A 19,325-nucleotide genomic window follows, 5' to 3' on the forward strand; every position below is an offset into this window, starting at 1 on the left:
CACCATGGAACTGTCTTTTACTCTTAACATTACCAAAGACAGTGGCTCCCTGGGGTTTCCAAGTAGTGCAAATACGTATGTAAAATTCATCACCCAGCTAGGGCACAATCTTGATATCCAATCCTAGCAATTTCCTTGCTCTTAGTGCACAGGTTTTTGAAATGATGCGTTCGAGAAAGATACTGTAGTCACATAGCAACCAGAACTGGCTTTTGAAAGGAAAAATCTTGGGTTTGTTTTGTAATTTTGCTTTCTAGAACCTTAAAATTAACATTTGTGTGCTCGGGATGCTGATGAAGTGTTTATAGGGATGGAGAGCAAAGATGCTCTGTTGGCTGTTGTTCACTCGCACATGTGCTCTCCCCAGCTACCGATGGGACAGTGTATTTTCTCATCCTCTTCTTTTGCACCTGATTTCCAGGTGAGCTGTTGAACTCCCCTTAAGGTCAGTGGGAACTTTGATGCTCAAAAACCTGAAAAATCTGTTTCTGTGCTCCGACACATCGCCAACTGTGAGAAGTTCCACTGCCCATTAGTCCCCAGCCGGAGCTTCCAGCCTCATCCGTGGCAAATTCTGCAATGCAGCTCCGAGTGATCAATGCAAAACTCTTTGGCATGTGAAAACCAAAAGCGTGCGGCCAGCAGAAAATAAATTGAATTGCAAAAGAAAAGAGCACAGGCAATTCTCCTGATTGCATGATTCAGCTTCACATTTATTTAATTAAAATCCAGCATTTTCTAATTAAAACGCAGCCCCTGCAGAATTTTCTGCTGGGAAAGATCTGGGGGGCAACGAGCAGTGCTCCCTGCAGTGACCACAGCGGGGTCCCTGGGCCAGCGGGTGTCCCTTTGCCATCTGGAGGGGCCCTGCCCGGTGTCCCTCTGCCCGAGGTCCCAGCCCTGGGGGGGGCAAGGGCTGCTGGCGAGGCAGCGCACTGCCCTCTAATGCTGCTTTCTGGTAGTGGAGTGGCGGTGGTGCTGAGATTTTGCCTAGGCGAGAGGCAGTCACGCTGCCCTTTGCTAGCACTGGCCTTTTGTCTTTCCCTGGGCTTTGGAGAGACACGTCTGAGCCACGAGCTGCAGCTATGTTAGAGCTGCCCAGAATCCACATGCCAGTGGGGATCTCGAAGGGATCCTCTGCTCAAACCTGCATCTGAAGTGAAGAGTGAGAGTGGCTCATTCTGCATCCTGGAAATGAGGTGGATCAACCTCAGCCACGGTGCTGGTTGACAGCTATGGAATTAGGTGCATAGGGCAACCTCTCTGTGCCCCATTACAGAGGCTGGTGTGGGGTGGAAAGCTGCTGCCCGATAATGGAGTTCACTGTTTTCCTGACCCGAGGGCAGTTGAGTAGGAAGCTTGGCTGGGAATGGCTTATCATAAGACTGTCATCAGTTGGTTTAAGTCAATACCAATTACAAGGTTATTAATTAAAAAAAATGTGACTGGTGTGAATAATGATTGTAACCCTTTATGTTCCAGGCAGTTGCACTGCATTCAGCCAGCATGGGCTAGAGCTGCCTGCGTACACTGACGGCCAGAGGCTGTGCTCCCCTTCAAGCGCCTTTTAAGTGTCGTAACAACATCTTTTGAAGTGCTAGGGCTAATTTTTCTTCAGACTTGGCATTCTCCTGCCTCCAGGAATATTCTCTGACTTGAGATTCCCGATTCATTCATCTTCTGCTGTCTGAGAAAACATTAAAAGCCTCTTAAATGCAGCCCATCATGAAAGGGTGGGTGTTCAGTCAGGCATAGAAATCCGCTTGATGTCATCTCTAGTTCCCAAGAAAGTTTTCTGGTGCTCTGCTAAATATTCCCATGCTTTTATCTGTGGGAACGAGATACTGGAGTAGTCACCCTCCTTTGCTGGCACCAAGATAAGAGCTTTGGTGCTAATGTTAGCACATGATAGTTGTCTCTAGATTTAGTCCCCTGACTGGATGACTGATGCGACCCTGAGGAAAGTGCTTAGGGCTGGCTGGACTGTAGGGTAGGAGCATTTACTTGGAGCAGTTGCTATGTTAGAGCCACACCACAGATGGGTAACTAGGGTGACCTGGTGGATCCATTTTCATACCCTCTGAAGATACCCACAGAGAGGTGGAGGGAGGTCGTGAAAAGATACGTGGACACAGGTAGCATCACTTTCATCTGGAGGTGCCTTATTCCTGTTCTGCACCCCACACACAGCAGCAATGAGCTCCCTGCCCGCAGGTTATGGTTCAGCAGCCAAACATCACCAGCCTGTGATGAGAGTACTCCAGCATCCAATTCTTCCCCAGCCCGTTTCCCTATACCTCTAAGATAAACTGGGCAATCCTAGTGTGCCATTTGGCCTGGGAAAAGCACAATTCCTACCTCACTGCTACACAACTTGCTGTGTTTGGGGGCATCAGTCCTCCCTGGGGATGCACGTAAGCCCAGCTCCATCACCGCTGGGCAAGACAGATGTGGATCCACGTGCATCAGTGACGCAGGCAAACTGGATTTGGCCAGCTGCCGGGGCTTTGACTGCTCATTCTGGGGGAGGGAGGGAGGGCAAAAGATGGGAAAACCTGCCTTCTCCTGCTGCTGGTGTGGAAGAGCTGGGACGGGGCTGCTGCTTTGCCAGGAGATCTGTCTCTTCTTGGTGGCAGAGACATAAGAATGCAGGGCCAGTGCCTGGGAGCTCTCCTGGAGTTCTTTGTCCTTTTGCTGCATTTGTCAGATCTGTGCACGCCATGTGTGGAAGCGTGTGTGTATGTGTGTTGCTTTGTTTCTCCACCCTGTGTTTTTTAGTAATAATCCCCTCCAAGGTTACAGAGATATCATTTGTCAGGGAAGCCAACAGAGCTCTTCCTTACTATGGGATTACATAAGAGAACACAGGCTTTATTACCATTTTAGGACGTATTAGCATTGTGGATTATTTCCATAGAGACTGAGCACAGAGGCAGCCTTCAGTTCAGGTTCCCTCATCCTTCCTCCCCCACACCTCTTACTGTTTAAAAATAATATTCATTAGCAAGCAAACAAGCAGGAAGCATCCTGTGAAGCCTGGCCCACAATCAATGGTGTATGTGGAGGGCTGGCACAAGAGCCAAGAGCACATCACAAGCCTGCAGGTGTAAGGAGGGATTCCTAAAAGATGATGCAGAATGGCAGAAAAGCAGATAAGCCTTCTGTATTCCTGCCCATCATGTGCCATTTGTGAGAGCAGGGAGAGCCGTTGCCTTGGCCATTCATTACCTGGGAGAGCCACTGTTGGCTGTTCACTGCTTGTAGGATTGCGTAACGAGCCAGGTGGTCAGGGCTTTGTCTCTCCATTTAACAGTCTATGGAAAGGGTGACTTGGTCTTACTGTGGTGTCTTGCTGGCTGGGGTGGCTCGTGAGCGTGTAATTTACTCACAGCATGTTTCCTGTGATAAAGGACAACTCTGAAATGGCTTTCTTCTGCTGGCTGTGCATCTTGGTGCCAGTAGGGTAGGGAAGGATTGTGGAGCATCGCTGTAAATAAGTAAAATTGCACATTCCTCACTTGGAAAAGGATCTTGTCGGATGTATAAGTCCTGCATTTATGACATGGGCTGTAACTGGGTTGTAGTGGAATATTCTCTGTGAATGGACTAGAAGGAAATATTTTAGGTTTTTGCCCTTTCCATCAAAGCTTGCAGAGAGCAGAGATGCTCTCATGGTATTTTCAGGGCATGGTATGGGAAATTTCTGAGGCTGATCCCCATTCTCCCATCAGGGTCTGGGCTCCAATCACTGCTGTCAGCAGGGAGGGAATTCTTTTGTTTCACCTTTTGCCTGGCTTTTCAGGACTCATAAGTCATCTAATTAGTGTTTCTTCTCCTGACGCAGCTCATATGTTACCTATAACATGCAAATTGTACTAGATCTGGAGCAACTCCCTGCTTAGGGAACACCTGCAATGTTTTTCTCTGCCATCATATGTCACAGCTATCCCTGAGGGCCAGCCTTACAAGAGAGCAATCAGACAGCTAACTGCATCCAAGAAAGAGCCTGCTGCTCTGCTCCTTGAGTGCTTCTGTTTGGGAGCAGGTGTAGGAGCAAAACCAGCCTCTGCAAAAGAGATGTTTCCTACAAGAAGAGCAGGAGCTGGCCAAAAAGTCACTGAAGATCAGTCATTCATGAGTAACTCGTTTCAGAGAGACAGAGCTCGTGGCAGCTGGACGTGTGATGGAAAGGGGTTATGTGGTTCTGTAATGGCTATGGGGCAGAATTATGCTGGTACTTGTGCACCTGGGAAGCCACAAAACAAGCAGCTCTAAGAAATCAAGTTTCAGGTAGTCTGTTGTTTAGGAAATGTTCTATTCCTCTTTGAAAGAATAAGTTTAGCCAGAACACTGAGGAAGTAGCAGTCCTGTTGTGGCCATGACAATTGCTTTACTTTTGTGATTTACCAGCACAGTGCGTGATCACTGATAGCATATTTACCTGGGATGTTAAGCTGAAAGCCTTGGAGCTTTACCTGTAGGCTGGCTGCATCTCAGTTTTGGCTTCTTTGCTGCTGTTTGAAAAAATCAGATATATTCATTACCCATGAAGGAAACAGACTCTCTGCTGCTCTAGACAAGTAGATACAAGAGAGAAAAAAGAAAAACCACAACAAAACAGTGAACAGCTCTCATCTTTGTGTCCTGCCAGGATTTATCATCTTTGTGTTCTTTCCCATGACATCCTCAAACTACCTTGTTCCCAAAAGGCTCCAAAGTCTTCAGAGCCCCTTAGAAATGCAAGCTGCTGGTTAACATCTTGTGGCTGTATAGGTAATGGAAGATTTACTTACATGTATGAACGTTTAGACCTGCTCCATAGGGCTTACAGTGCACGTGTTTCTTCCTGGTAACAGCACTAGCATCCCTCCTCTACAATGCCTTGGTCAGATTTGGGATAATTATGGGTGGACAGCAGTCCAATTGATGGCAGAAAATCTGCAGACCTATGCAAACAGTGGGGCTGGCTGTATTTCTTGTATAAACACACACATTTGTTCTCCCAGGAGCCTCGGGGAAGGGCACGCATTGAACACTAGGCTGTCTGTGGCAATGGTTAATATCCGTTAATCAAAGCACCTGTGTCAGCAGGGTAGCAGAGCAATGCAATGGAGAAGGACCTTCATCTTGCCACATCAGTTCCAGCAGTGTTCTCACCTCCAACCTGCTCACTCATATGGCACAAATCCATTTGTCTTGATACTTACCTTTTCTGCATATCGCATCCACAAAAATACAGGGAGACAATCAGGCGCCATTTCACTTTCCTGTGGACCTCAACCCCCCATGTGCTGGTTTCTGACTGCAGACTTCAGAGCACCTGCAGCTACTGGCGATGCAGGAAGACATTCACCTCCAACCTTACTGCCTTGTGTCTTGCCTATAGCCCCTGTGAATTTCAGTACAGTGGGAGCCCTGTGAAAATGATGTTCAGTGATGGAGGGTGACTACTTAAGGGAGCACCATTTACTGCTGTTGGAGCCTACTTCATTCAGGAGCACTGTGCACACAAGCTGCTGCCTTTGGAGCCAAAGGTATAATTTAATCTTTGCTTCTCTGCTTCTCTACTTGAGAAATCTTTTGCCTAGGTGTGCATGAAGGCTTAGGATGCATCAGATCTGTTCCACAGTTATCTGTTTCCCATATGGAAATCATAGCATAGTGCTGATGCATCCAAGCTACAAGCAGCTTTGTTCAGCATGGGGACAAAATTCTTTTTTTATGAGCTGCTACAAAGGTTATGGTAATAGCCAATTTTCTCTTTTTCTGCACTCAGAGAACTTGCTGAGAGGCACCCAAAAACAGTCTTGCAAGTATTGTGTTGGTGTGATCCCTGTGTGGCTCATGAAATATCACAAACCTTGGGAGAAACCTTATTTAACACAGATTTCCTGATCTACTTTGACTGTGTGGTCCTGCCTTCAGGAGACCTCCCAGGGACCCTTACAGCCAGATGTAGAGCAGTTTTGCACATCTGCTCTAAAGAACTGAGGTTGTGATACCAAACCCCTCATGTCTGAATTGTGCTGGGACCCTGGTGTTCATTAAAGAAATGTCTTTATTTGAGTCTTGTCCTTACTTAGTGTAGGATTTGAGCTGTATATTTATCATACTTCTAAGAGCTGCTTTAATTTCATAGGTGTTTGTGCTTCAGTCTGTAAGATAATTATTCACCAGTGAGCAAATTATATGCTTTTTGGTGGCCTATGTTTTCCTCTGCATGGGCTTGCCTTATGTTGGGATCCTATGAACTGTATCTACGCTTGGTGCCCCGAGTAGGCAGTGTGACTACTCTTCCAAGTGACTTCTGAGGTTACAAGTATTGGTTGGAGCTCAGAAAGGAGGATCCAGAGCCTTTCAGACTCAGAAAACCATCCTTGACAGAGAGCTTTCCTCTCTTGCCCGCCAAACTGACACCAACATGTCCACCCATGGAACCTAGTTCGTCTTGCAGCAAGAAGAAAAATACCCTTTTACTTATAAATTGAGCACATTTAATGGGGAACAGTGCAGGAGGAGTCATTATTAATAATTATTTGCATAACAATAGTTCTTCTTCATCGGATCTCACAACGCTGGGCAAACATGAATTAATTCAACCTTAAACTACCCACATGGGAGGACGCAAAGTATCATTATCCACATGAGCAGTTTCTCTGCATGATTTTACTAATTACAGTATAGCACTTAGATGTTGTTACATGTGCTGTATAAGGCGGTAAATAACATTTTACAGGAAGGAAAAAAGACTCTTTCTTATCCCGTCAGACTCTCTCAGCAATTGCATTGTACTGACAGTGAGACTGGGGAGACCTCATTGCGTCCTTCCAGCACTTGAAGGGACCTTACAAGCAGGAAGAGACTGTCTTTTTACAAAGTCTGATAGTGATAGGAGAAGGGGGAATGACTTTTCACTAAAATAGGGTAGATTTAGGTTACATGTTAGGAAGAAATTTTTTACTCAGAGAGTGGTGAAGCACTGGCACAAACTGCCCAGAGAGGTTGGAATGCCTTGTGAAGCATTCAAGGCCAGGTTGATTGAGGCCCTGGGCAGCCTGATTTGGTAGCTGGCAATCTTGCATGTGGCAGGAGGGTTGAAACTAGATGATCTTTAGGGTCTCCTCCAACCTAAGTCATTCTATGATTCTATGACTTCAACAATGGAGAGCGTTATTCCACAGGTGGAGGAAATGTACTATCGATAGGCAGCACAACCAGAGCTAACCATAAGGGAAATGCCTTGCTTCAATTCCCCGAAAAATGGCCTGCTGAACTGCATCTAGGTAAAAATTTAAGTTGTGCACCCTCCACTAGTTTATAGAACCATGGAATCATAGAAACATTAAGGTTGGAACATAGCCCTTGAGATCATGAAGTCCAACTATCAACCCACCCCGTCATGCCCACTAGATCATGTCCCTCAGTGCCATTTACATGTTTCTTGAACACCTCCAGGAATCGTGGCTCCACCATTTCCCCAGGCAGCCCATGCCAGTGCCTTACCACTCTTGCTGAGAATTTTTTCCTAATATCCAACCTGAACCTCCCTGATACAAATTGAGTCCAGTTCCCCTCATCTTGTTGCACTTACCTGCAAGAAGAGGCCAACCCCCACCTGACTACAACCCTCCTGAGCCTCCTCTTCTCCAGACTAAACAATCCCAATTCCCTCAGCTGCCCTATCCAGAGCATTTTTCACCTTTCTCAGTTGTATACAGGAATCTCATTCTTGATTCTAGCACAGCAGCATAACACAGCCTTCCCAAAAAAGCAGGATCTCAATTACAAGTCTGCTAAGAGAGACCTCAATTGCTTTGTCCTTAAGCTCTATTTAGGAGAGCTCATGCCTCAGGTCACCTCTGAGGACCCCACATCCAGGCACCTCCAACGAGGCCTTTGTAATCCTTTTCCCCTGCTAAACCCATGGAAACAAGCTGGCTCTAGGTCTTCCTGAGGACAGCCCAGCGACCAGGCAAGGCGGTGTCTGAAATAAATATAGTTTATTTATATAGAGGAGAGTTCATTTCCCCTGAATTAATGCAGCCTGACATGGAGTGCAAGAGCATGTGCCATCTGGTCGGATCTGCCTTGGTTTTGTGAACAAGGGGGAGGGTAACCGATACTTTCATGAACTGCGGTTGCTGTACAGGAGAAAACAGGAATCCCTTGGGTACCAGAAATGCGAGATGCTAATCTGAAATTAAAATGGGTAAATGCACACAGACCCAGTAAGGTCAAGAAGGTCGAAACCTTATTCTCTACGGAAATGAACCTTTCTGTCTTGAGAAGCCCTGGGCACAGCCATGCAGTCCATCAGTTTAATAGGAGGCAGTGGGGTAGCATGCTGCTCTTTTATTTCTGAGCCAAGCTTGTTCTCTGTATGTGCAGAGTGTAATGTAATTTTCTCCTTTCATCCCATAACTTATTTGTGTCCTCTGCAGAGAGTTCACTCCTACATTACATTTCCATGCCCCCTGCCCCACCTTGGGTCATGTGGTGCCATTTCCTTCTGATATAAATGGGCCTGGAGGGTTTCCCTCTTCCTCTGCTAGTGAGCATGCAGTTATTTCCACTCTCTCGTACAGTCCTGCCGAGCATGTAATGAAATGGCCAAATTCCGGCAGTTTTCTTTGGGAGGGAGCTGGAAGCCATTCAGTAGGATGTCACGATGTGAGCTGTAATAGTGGGGGACCTGGAGGAGATCCTCATCCATCTCCTTGTGCTTCCTGTGAGAGCAGAGTTTAGCCGTGGCTTTGGGACAGGACAGGTTCTGAATTTAGCAGATAATGTCTGAGTAACACAGAGGCATTTGCATGACAGAGAAAGAGTCTGCCGTGTCTTCCAGACAAAATTACTCCCTGGATGAGCGCCTTGTGGATTTTCAGCCATTGTCCAATCATACAAAATAGCAATGAAGGTTCTGAAACTTCTGCGCAGGTCAGCCGAGGCACATCCTGAACTTTGTCTGCTGCCATTACATCTTCCCTTGCCATTGTGGGATCATCCCCTCGATGGGTGGAGATCACTCACACCAAGCTGGCATGCATCACCTGGTGTAGGGGCGTGGAGTGATTCACAGAGGTATGAGGACTTCAGGAAAGTCTAAAACAGGGAGGCATACGTTCTGCACAGTCATTTCAATATGCACCTTTTTTGGCCAAGGAGGCTATTCAGGAAGAGGATGTTTCCCTGTTGGTTCGTTTCTTTTTTCTTAATGCAAAGCAAGAGCAGTCCCCTAATATGTTCCTCCTGTTCTTGGATTTAGTCAATCTTGCCCTGCTTTTTAGGGGAAGGCACATAATATTTAAGTGAAAGACGCTATGAGGAAGGAGGAAGATTTATCTGTGCTCCAAAACCCAGATAAAGGGTAAAGGTTTGGGTTTAATTCATGAGTTTAATTTATGGCAGGGAGATTTTGGCTCAGAAATTTCCATCATTTTTATGAGTACTGAGCTCTGATCATCTGTGCAAGGGGCACATTTCTGCAGAGATCCTGCACATACTCCCCTCTGCTTCCACCTCTCAGCCTTTTCTTTGGGAAAGGAAATAATATACCTCAAATCAGGGAAGTTTAAATACCTCTTTTGCCTCTTTTTTCTTTTACATTTTCATCCCTGTACCAGCATGCCCAGTAAAATCATGCAAAGGTCTTGTATTTATGGTTGGCTAAGAGCTGACCAGATGCCCCAGCCTGTGAAATAATCACCATCTGTTGATTGTAATTGCAAGGCAAAAGCCAAAAGCCTGGAAGGTTTTTTCAGTGTTGTATTCAAAGAACTGCAGCTTGACTTTTCTGAATAAAAACTGAAGCTCCTGCTTTTGGTCAGATCTTTTTTTTTTTAATTTTCTTCTTTTTTTAATACCTCCCCATGTGCTGCATGCCTATGAATAGCTTTGCTACCCATTCCCTCTTTATCAGGAGCAATTTGGCTTGGCACTTCCTTGTTCTCTGTGGCTGTCAGAGAAGGTGGCCCCGAGGCTGAGCCGAGGCATGTTGCCTCCTGCCTTTGGAGCTCAGCACTTCGGTGGGGAACACGCCTGTCCGAGGTCCTGCAACACCAGGAGTTTCTTCTCTCCCTCTTTTTCTCTCTGACATCTTATCATTCTCCTGTCAGTCAAACATATCTCCAAGGGAGAAGGACAATGGTGAATACTGCAGGTGCTGTGAGAATCAATAATTCATTTATTCATAAATTAATAAATGATGATACTGCTTGGGGAGAAGGGGAGGAAAAGAAAGAACGTTAATAAAGTGATTTTCAGATCAATTCCACAAGTCTGAGTGACTGAAGAAAGGCACCAAAGGGCCTGAACTTGATAATAGCCAAGGTCTGCAGGATTCCACCACTGCTGTACCTGACTCTTCTAATTCAGTGACCTGGCTATTATCTGCCCCATCTCCTGTGGTACCTGGAGGGCTGCAGAACCTCAGCATTCACAGAGCTTTGAGCAAAATGCCTATGGGTGGGGCAAGTGAGCTGCAGAGGCATCTTTATTGCTAGATAGAAGCATTGCAGGACTTGAAGTGCTTCTGTCGGGCTCTGAAAGGAAAGCAGATCTTACTGACCTGTCGGCACAACAGCTGAGCTTGCTTCTCACGGGCTGCAGCTGAATATTGCAGCCATTGGGTGACCTGGGAACGCTGCTGCATCTGGCCCTGCCCAAAATACATAGTGGGTAATGTACATGCATCCCATCTGCTGGAGACTGCGGCATATGAAGGCAGGGCAAGCCAGGATTTAGCCATCAGAAAATGAGGAATGAGTATCATAAGGATATTAAGTGTATTAACCTCCAGGAGACACCTCTCAGGCCAGCTATGCCTATTTATTTCCATAAGTGGACAGAGACACAGAATGCTCATAATGCAGCCATCCTTCCTCCGGACTAATGGATGGCCAAATTTGTCAAGTGAGTTGTCATCAAGCAGCAATACTTTCTGGTCCTTATCTCTCCAGTGTGCTCTGTCCTTCCCTGCACATATAGCAACCTTTTGCAATAGCTTAGATGAAGGGGGTTGGATTTGTTTCTGAAAATATGTAGGACACCAAGCATGTCTTTCCATGGATTGAATGCTCTGTGGGACTATCTGGAGTTCATTTTCCTCATTGTCTAGGAGATGAGGTCAGGTCTGTTTGTGCAGCATGGCACTTAGAAGAATTTGGAAGCTGTGCTCCTCTCACAGCTCTGCATAAAGTCGGCATCTGGAAGCATGACCTCCCTAGGGACATGAGGTCTTTATTATGGATTTGTATGTCACTGTATTAATAATGGTAATGAGTAGTGGTTTTAGAGCCTTAGTATCTCTTATGTAACCATATATGTTGCCAAGAGGCAGGAGGTGAGCCAGAGCTGCTGGAACACCCAACAGGGCTCTTTGCATCAGCAGGGATTGAATTGTGCCAGTGCCCACATAATGGGTAAAGCCTCTGCTTTTCCTAAAAGGAAAGGAAAAGTCCCTGCAACCAAGAACACCGCTGGGGCTCAGGAGATGGAGGACTGGGAGGGATGAAAAGGGTCTCCTAAGTGCTCTCTCTCGATGGCCCTTCTTTCCTACTTTGAATTTGCAGTGATGTAAAAGCAGAACCAGGTCAACTTATTTCCTGATGGAAGGCCTATTCTTTTTCTTTTCATTTCCTGTTTAATGTCAGAACTTGCAGTTACTGCCTCCTCCCACTCTGCAGTATTCACATGCATCAAGTATATCATATAGTTTACTTCCTTGGGGTTGTTCTTTACTCAGCTGTACACTTTTAACCCTTCTTGGCCTTCAGCATAAATTCCTCTGGGTCTGATTATCAGTCACTTCTGATTTCTTTTTTTCCTAGTTTGCTGCTCTTTTATTGCTGATGAGGAAATGGGATGAAGGACGGGATGAATAAAATTGAAACCTTGGGCAAGTTGCAACGAAATGGTGCTGAAACTCTTTCCTCCCTCCCTTTGCTATAATGGGATGCCCCTCTATTCACCACTGCAAACTGCAAAAGCCTGTTTTGCTAATACAGCACATCAAGATTTTTTATTTGCTATATTCTCTGTCCTCTAATCTCAGTACAAAATAGCTTCCATGCTTTCTCCCTCCTGCTGAGTATCCATCTTTTGGATCATTGCTCTCCAGAGACATTGCCTGCATTTTTCTGTTTCGTTTGTGTCTAGATTCAGTCAAGTCCAACTCATAATACTTTTCTGCTTTAAGTCTCAGACCATTGCCCACACATGCTTAATTTTAAGGAGCTCTGTGTTTGAGAGACTGTTTCTTCTGTTACATTTGCAGTTTCTCTGTAGGGCATCAACTGCCAATGTAATGGACAGTTAGTGTTGGCTCCCTGTTATCCTGGTTTAATAAGACCAACACGGATGCTGCCCTTTTGCCACATCATTTGTCACCACTTAGTCCAATGGAGCACATTTTGTTTTGCTACCTCTGGCCAGTGGGCTCTTGGATTTGGTCAAATGAATGCCGTGAGGTTTCCATGTATGTATTGTATGTGGTGTAATTCTTTAGATTCTTAACGACTCTTCATATTTGATTCTTTATTTCACTAGGGATAGACATCAAATTGGAATTAAACATTGCCAGCCCTATTCTTTATTGAAAATCCTTGTTATGCTTGCATTTTTGTTGGTTTTGTGGAATCACCCCAGCTCAATGGAAATTGTCAAATTTGTCACTAGGATAATATGTTTGTCAATGGCTTGCCATAACAAATTAGGCTCCTGATTCTGCATACATTTGTGCATGTCTCACATCTATAGATTGCTTAACATTCAACCCTGTAATAGTTTTGTGAAAGTGAAAAGACTGTTCAAAAAAATCTCTATCTTTTCTGGATTAAGATCTAGGATGTATATCGTTCTTCAGATTCTTATTGTTTCTTCTACTTGCTTTCCTCCCCCACCCTTTTCTAGTCACAGCTTCCCTTCTCGTTCTTCTGGCTAAGGATAGTTTTTAAAAGGCTGCTCAGCCATTTCTGAACCATTAATTTCATCCTCATCCTCATTTATTAATGAACCCACTTTCTTTCTGGTGCTTCTTTTCTCTGGATGAATTTGTAAATCCCTTCTTATTCCCTTCACTGCCTCAAGCAACATAAATTCATTTGCTTTTTTCCCCTTGCCCTTATCTTTCCCTACTGCCTTAATTGACTCTGAATATTCTTGTTCAGTCACAATCTCCCCTTCCATTTGCAGCGTGGAACTTCTCTTATAATTTTCTTAATGAAGAGGCATCAGTAGGAAAGCACCGTGCTGTACAATGCTGTAAGGTCTGAAGTGTTTCATTTAAAAGTTGCATTAAATTATATTAGAAAGAATCTCTGTGGCAAAGCCAGCATTTTAGTTCTAGCACGTCTCTGATTTCATTTTTAAAGCTCTCACTCTGACTTGAGCAGGACAAGCTAGGCAGCTGTGTGAGTGGTAAATCCTGTTCTTTCTGAGCTGTTTCATCCGCTGTCCTGTGTTGGATGCCCATTAGTAGTGCTGCTCTCCTTCCCTCAGAGGGAAGATTAAGAAAAAATTCTCATGTTGGGTGTAGTTCTTCTCAGCCAAAGAAGGTGCAGAGGTCTGTGAGTGCTGCAACCACTTGTTGCTCATATGAGGGCAGAGTGCCAGGAGGAAACCTGGACTAACTAAATGAGCAGTTGGAGTAGAAGCGAGGGGATTAGAGGGCTCTCTAGTCTCCTAGGCTCCCCTCTAAGATGTGTTGGCAATGCTGCTGTTCTTAAAGTGTCCCGTGACCACTGTAGCTGATGCTAGCAGAGATGTCAAACCTGCTCATAAGAAGCAGGGCTGGAGAGTGGCCAGCAGAAGAGTTCTTTCACAGGGTCCAGAAGCATAAACTTGGAGGCTATATTTGGAGGCTCAATAGAGAAGATCTATTCAGCCACGGCTGATCTTGTGACCTAGAAAGATGTCTATATCTTGTGACCTACAAAGATGTGACCTAGAAAGTGGCTCTACCACTGATCTGTCCTGTGATCCCAAAGAATTCTCTTCTGTTCAGTTTCCACATCCATAAAATGGGGGCAGTGATATAGGGTTGTGAGAATTTTCCAACTAGTGACTGCGAAAGGTTCTGCCAACTTGAATTGAAAAAGCAATGTTTCTGTCTTGTCAGGAGTCAGTGTGAAGGTGCTGGTGGAGCAGAGCAGAAGGCAGGCTATGTTCACTGGTTCACGTAACCTCTTTTGGAGATGCTCTCACCTTTTCCCTCTCTTCTCCCCATATTGGTGCCATGGAAAGTAGCTACAGTTAAGAAAAGCACAATGAAATCACAAGTTTCCCCACACCTTTGGGACCAGAATATCTGCATACATCACCTCTTCATCGTCCCACATCACCCACATCTGTCCACACTTCCTGAAGACGGTTAAGTCAGGAATTGTGCAAAGTCCTGAGGAGGTAGAAGAAAGCATGAACTGTGCTTAAAAATAAAGAGGTTACCATGGGTCTCAGAAGACACACACTTGCCCACTTTCTCCCCAGTGTGTTGCACTGTATGCGGGCAGGGGGCCTGCTAGAGCTGTAGTCAATATGCTGGATGTTTGCTCAGAGGAAATGCCTTTTTGTTTACACAGGAGAGAGAGAAGCTTAGAGAAGAAACCTGGCACAGAGCAGTTGGGATTCGGTTAATCTGCTTAGAAATACATTAATCGGAGGATCAGATGTTGTCAACAATACTCTTTCTCCCTCACTCTTCTCTCTTGCAGTGCCATGCTCATCACTGTTCCCATTGGGTCCTATTCCTCACCCTCCTCCACACATCCCTCTTCTCCCCTGCTGTGAAAGTCAGGGAGTAATGAAGCACAAGGAGATTACAGCAAAATTAACAAACGAAATATAAATCCTAGATCTAAATGAAAATTAAAAATGGATCTTCAGCTGTTTATTTGCATCCCTAAAAATAACCTTCTGCCTAAGCCAAGCTGAACATAGCCAGGATTTCCCTGGCAAACTTGGAAAAATCCTAAAAGACGGGCAAGTAGTGGGAATAGTGGCTGCCTCCTTCCATCTGAGACTTCATCCATATCCTCCAACTACCACAGGAGGCTGCAGGACAAGCTGTGGCCCTACCCTGAGATGTGGCATTATCGTGGCATTATCAGAGTGACTGAGGAAAAGACCGCTCCAAGCCACAAGCCTTTATTGCCTTCAGCAGGTGCTGTGATACTTGGCTTCTGGCCTAAGGTGAGCAACTGTAATTGTCAGCAGTCACAATTTTGTGAGTGCTCTGATTAGAAATGGAGCCAGGTTCTGCTCCTCTTTTTAATGCAGTTTGGATAATAATACGCATAAAGACATTACCTGTATGGAGAGAGAGTTCTGAGAGGAGGGGTTCTCTATTACTGGCATATTTGTCAACACCTTGCTGCTTTCAGAGAAGCACAGAATCACAGAACTGCAGGGATTGGAAAGGGACCCTAAGAGATCACCGACTCCAACCCCCTTGCTAAAGCAGGTACCCTACATGCATAGGTAGGTGTCCAAACAGGTCTTGAATATCTCCGTAGAAGGAGACTCCACAACCACTCTGGGCAGCCTGTTCCAGTGCTCCGTCATCCTTACCATAAAGAAGTTCTTCTGCATGTTTGCATGGAACTTCCTATGTCCAAATTTTAGGCCATTGCTCCTTGTGCTATCACTATGCACCACTGAGAAGAGCCTGTCCTCATCCATTTGCCTCCCACCTCCCTTCAGATATGTATAAATACTGATAAGATCCCCCTTCAGTCTTCCTTTCCCTGCACTGAACAGACCCAGGTTACTCAGCCTTTCCCCATACAGGAGATGCTCCAGGCCCTTCATCATCTTAGTGTCTCTTCTCTGGACTCCTTCTAGGAGATCGCTATGTTTTTGAACTGAGAAGCCCCGAGCTGGACACAGTATTCTAAATGTGGCCTCACCAGTGCGGAGTAGAGGAGAAAGATCACCTCCCTTGACCTGCTGGCTCTTTTTAATGCACCCCATTAATTTTCCTGCCAGAATTTTCCTGCCTGGCCCCTGGTGAGTTTAAAAGGAAACATGGGTGTCATCCTACATGGAGCTGAGGTTGAGGCCAGGTTTGCTGTTTTCTGAGCACCACTGTTGTAGAATAACTGTTGTCACAGGAGTATTTGTTCTACATGTGCTGTCTTCTTCTAACATTTTTTTCTTTATTAATTTTTCAAGAAAAGCACAAGAACAAAAAGCATTGCAGTGTAGAGGATATCAGTACCAACTGGGGGATAAAGAAAGAGGTGGACAACTACTGCTTTGTAGTCATGTTTACTTTGCATATGTGCTGTTTGATATTCCTGGGCTTTGTCCTCAGATGTGCAGCATTCTCTTTCATTCTCATTACAAAGGTATAATCATAGGCAATGCAGGATGTGCACTGTGGCTTACTTAATTTCAGACAAAAGATTTAACTTCAAGACATCCGACCTTTGAGCCATTGTTTTAACAGCATTACAGTTGCATTCATTTTGGAGATTTTGCAATCCCATATTAATCCAAATTCCATTGAAGTCAATACACAGACACCCATTGTCTTAAGCCGGGGTTGGTTCAGGTCATTACTCTTTAGCTGAGAAAAGGATAGCGATAAAGGAGAGGATGCAGCAGTGTACCAGAGCTCAGCTTCTTTTTGTACTTTCAAGAGTGAAGTAAAGGCCAGCTAGGAGAGAAACTGGGATGGGCAGAAAGGCTTGTTGTTGTTGCTGCTGTTGTCGTTGGGGAGCAGGCAGCACGAAGGAAATGCAATGCTGCTGCCTAGGGATGCAGCAGTAATTGCCTCAAACAGGAATTAAGGAGCAATTTGGCCAGGGATTCCTCTGTACATCTTCTCTTCCACAGGAATATGTGCCCTTGTGCCTGTTCCCCTCCTTGTGACATAGACAACCATGTAAGTCTTGATGCAGTAACTTCAGAAGACCTTGGCTTAGGCATTGCTCCCGCAACCAACAAGTGGACATAAGATTTCCCAGAAGGTTCTGTCCATACACTGCCAACAAGGAAAAATGCTAAGTTAGCAAGATCACAAATGCCTGCATCTTGGCTGTCTCCCAGCTAATGGGAGATAGCGAGCCAATAAACCTCACAGAGACAAGTGCCTTTGATGGCAGCTCTGTGTGTTAACTGCCCTATTGCTCCTGGACTGGAGCTAGGGTTCTGTTACCTGCTGGATAATCTCAAAGAATTGAATCTATTCATTGGGTTGTAAGGAGGTTCGGGGGAATTACAGGCCTGTCAGCTTGACCTTGGTGCCAGGTAAGGTTATGGAGCAGATCATCTTGAGGGAGATCACACGGCATGTGCGGGACAACTGGAACCCAGCCAGCATGGGTTCATGAAAGGCAGGTCCTGCTTGACCAAGTTCATCTCCTTTTATGACTGAGCGACCCGCCTGGTGAATGAGGGAAAGGCTGTTAATGTAGTCTATCTAAGCTTCAGCAAAGCTTTCAACACTGTTTCCCACAGCATTCTTCTGGAGAAGCTGGCAGCCTGCGATTTGAACAAATAAACTCTTCGCTGGATAAGCAACTGGCTGGATGGCCAGGTCCAGAGAGTGATGGTGAATGGAGTTCAATCCAGCTGGCAACTGGTCATGATGTTCTCCATCACTCAGTACTGGGGCTTGTCCTGTTCAATATCTTTACTGGTGACCTGGATGAGGGCATTGAATGCACACTCAATAAGTTTGCAGATGACAACAAGCTGGGAGAAAATGTTGATCTGCCTGAGGGTAGGAAGACCCTACAGAGGGATCTGGACTGGCTGTATAACTGGGCTGAGGCCATGGGATCTAGTGCACTTTGTCCACAACAACTCCAGGAAACGCTACAGGCTTGGGGCAGAGTGGCTGGACAACTGTGTAGAGGAAATGGATCTGGGGGTATTGGTCAACACTTGACTGAACATGAGCCAGCAGTGTGGCCAGGTGGCCAGGAAGGCCAGTGGCATCCTCCCTGGTATCAGAAATAGTGTTGCTAGCAGGAGCGAGGAAGTGATCTTCCCTCTGTACTCAGCCCTGGTGAGGCTGCACTTCGAGCACCCTGCTGTTTTTATGCTAGCTAGATTATACCTGTGTATAGACTTGGGGCTGGCCTTTATCTCCAGTATGTCACGTAGATCCAGTCTGAGCTTTTCTTTCAGCTGTATGTGTTGATGAAAAATTGCTTTTCTTAATCAGACTGTTTTTCACAGAAGTGTCCCTTGAATTCTTTTCTTCATTTCCTTCTTCCTGTAGAAAGCGGTGAGGGTAGAAGAAATAAGTGGGAGATAAAGTTTTTAATTTCTTCTGACACTGGTTTTGATTTTGCCATAAGAAAAAGAGTAGAGAACAAATTGAGAGAAGACAAGGAAGGAAATGAAAGGAAACTCTTTTGGTTGCTTTTTTAAGTGCTAGAAAACTGTTAACTGCTTTTCTGCTTTTTTTCCTTTTCATCTCTGTTTCTTGTATTCTCATACTTTACTTCTTCCAAGGCCACTGCTTTTCCAAGAACAGAAAAAGCCAGAAGTGCTGATATTTGCATGGGAGGTAGGAAAGGAGCCTTGCAGGGAGAGGCAGTGCCTCAGGTGGAAGCACTCCCTTGAGCAGTATTTTTCAGAACTTTGCTGCTGTTACAGCTAGTAAGTCAGTCTTAGATCCAGCAGTGAGTTTTATTGCTAATAATTACGATCGGTGGGGTAAAGAGAAATATTTTTCTCATACAATTTAAAGCATACTGTAGTTATCATTTAGCATTTTACTATTCTTTTGCTTCTTTTCCTTGGATACGTCTGTTTTGTTCTGTACCTTCCTTCCTCCATAATGAGCTTTCTTTTTCCACAGGAGAGTGTGTTTGATAGGTTCTCACTTAATCATGCCTGATCCAATATGTTATTGGGGTCCTTCTCCTTTGGTACCTTTTTGTCTGATATAGAAATAGGCAGGCAGATCCCTGTAGAGGAGGCTGTGCTTTTTGGAAGCATCTAGCAAGCCAGACATTACCTCTGTCCTCGTCTCCCTCCCTCTTAATCCAAACAGTTCTTGCTTAGTTGCTAGTGTCATTATTTTTTTCTTCTGGCATGATGATACCTGAAACTTTTAGTAATTAATTAAGGCTCCTGGGTGCATTCCCTGCTGACCCCTCTGTGTGCATACACAGAGCCAGCCTGCAGAGGAGCTCACCTGGTGCTGGTGCATACGCTGTGCATCCCGTTTGTGTCTGCCTTTAACACTTGGCCTCAAAGCCTCACCCCCCCTGCAAAAGTGAAGGGGGCCTGGGATGCCTTGGAGGGGCAAAGAGACACAATCGGGTTTGACAGGATTTGCACCACAAATTAAGTGCTGAGCGCTAACATTT

At 45.3% G+C, this 19,325-nt stretch overlaps 1 protein-coding gene across 5 annotated transcripts in view; it reads left to right on the forward strand.

Moving 5' to 3' along the window:
- Window positions 1–19,325, forward strand: part of IGSF11 (immunoglobulin superfamily member 11) — a 121,789-nt gene that overhangs the window by 79,228 nt on the left and 23,236 nt on the right. The window contains exon 1 of one of the 5 annotated variants that reach the window (XM_048926392.1): window positions 15,941–16,002. The exons of the other annotated variants lie outside the window; for them this stretch is intronic. The gene's annotated coding sequence lies outside the window, so the exon portion shown is untranslated. Of the gene's footprint in view, window positions 1–15,940; window positions 16,003–19,325 lie in introns of those variants that run through there. 5 annotated transcript variants of the gene reach the window in all.

This window comes from Lagopus muta, chromosome 1, assembly GCF_023343835.1.
Source record: "Lagopus muta isolate bLagMut1 chromosome 1, bLagMut1 primary, whole genome shotgun sequence".
Taxonomy (NCBI): domain Eukaryota; kingdom Metazoa; phylum Chordata; class Aves; order Galliformes; family Phasianidae; genus Lagopus; species Lagopus muta.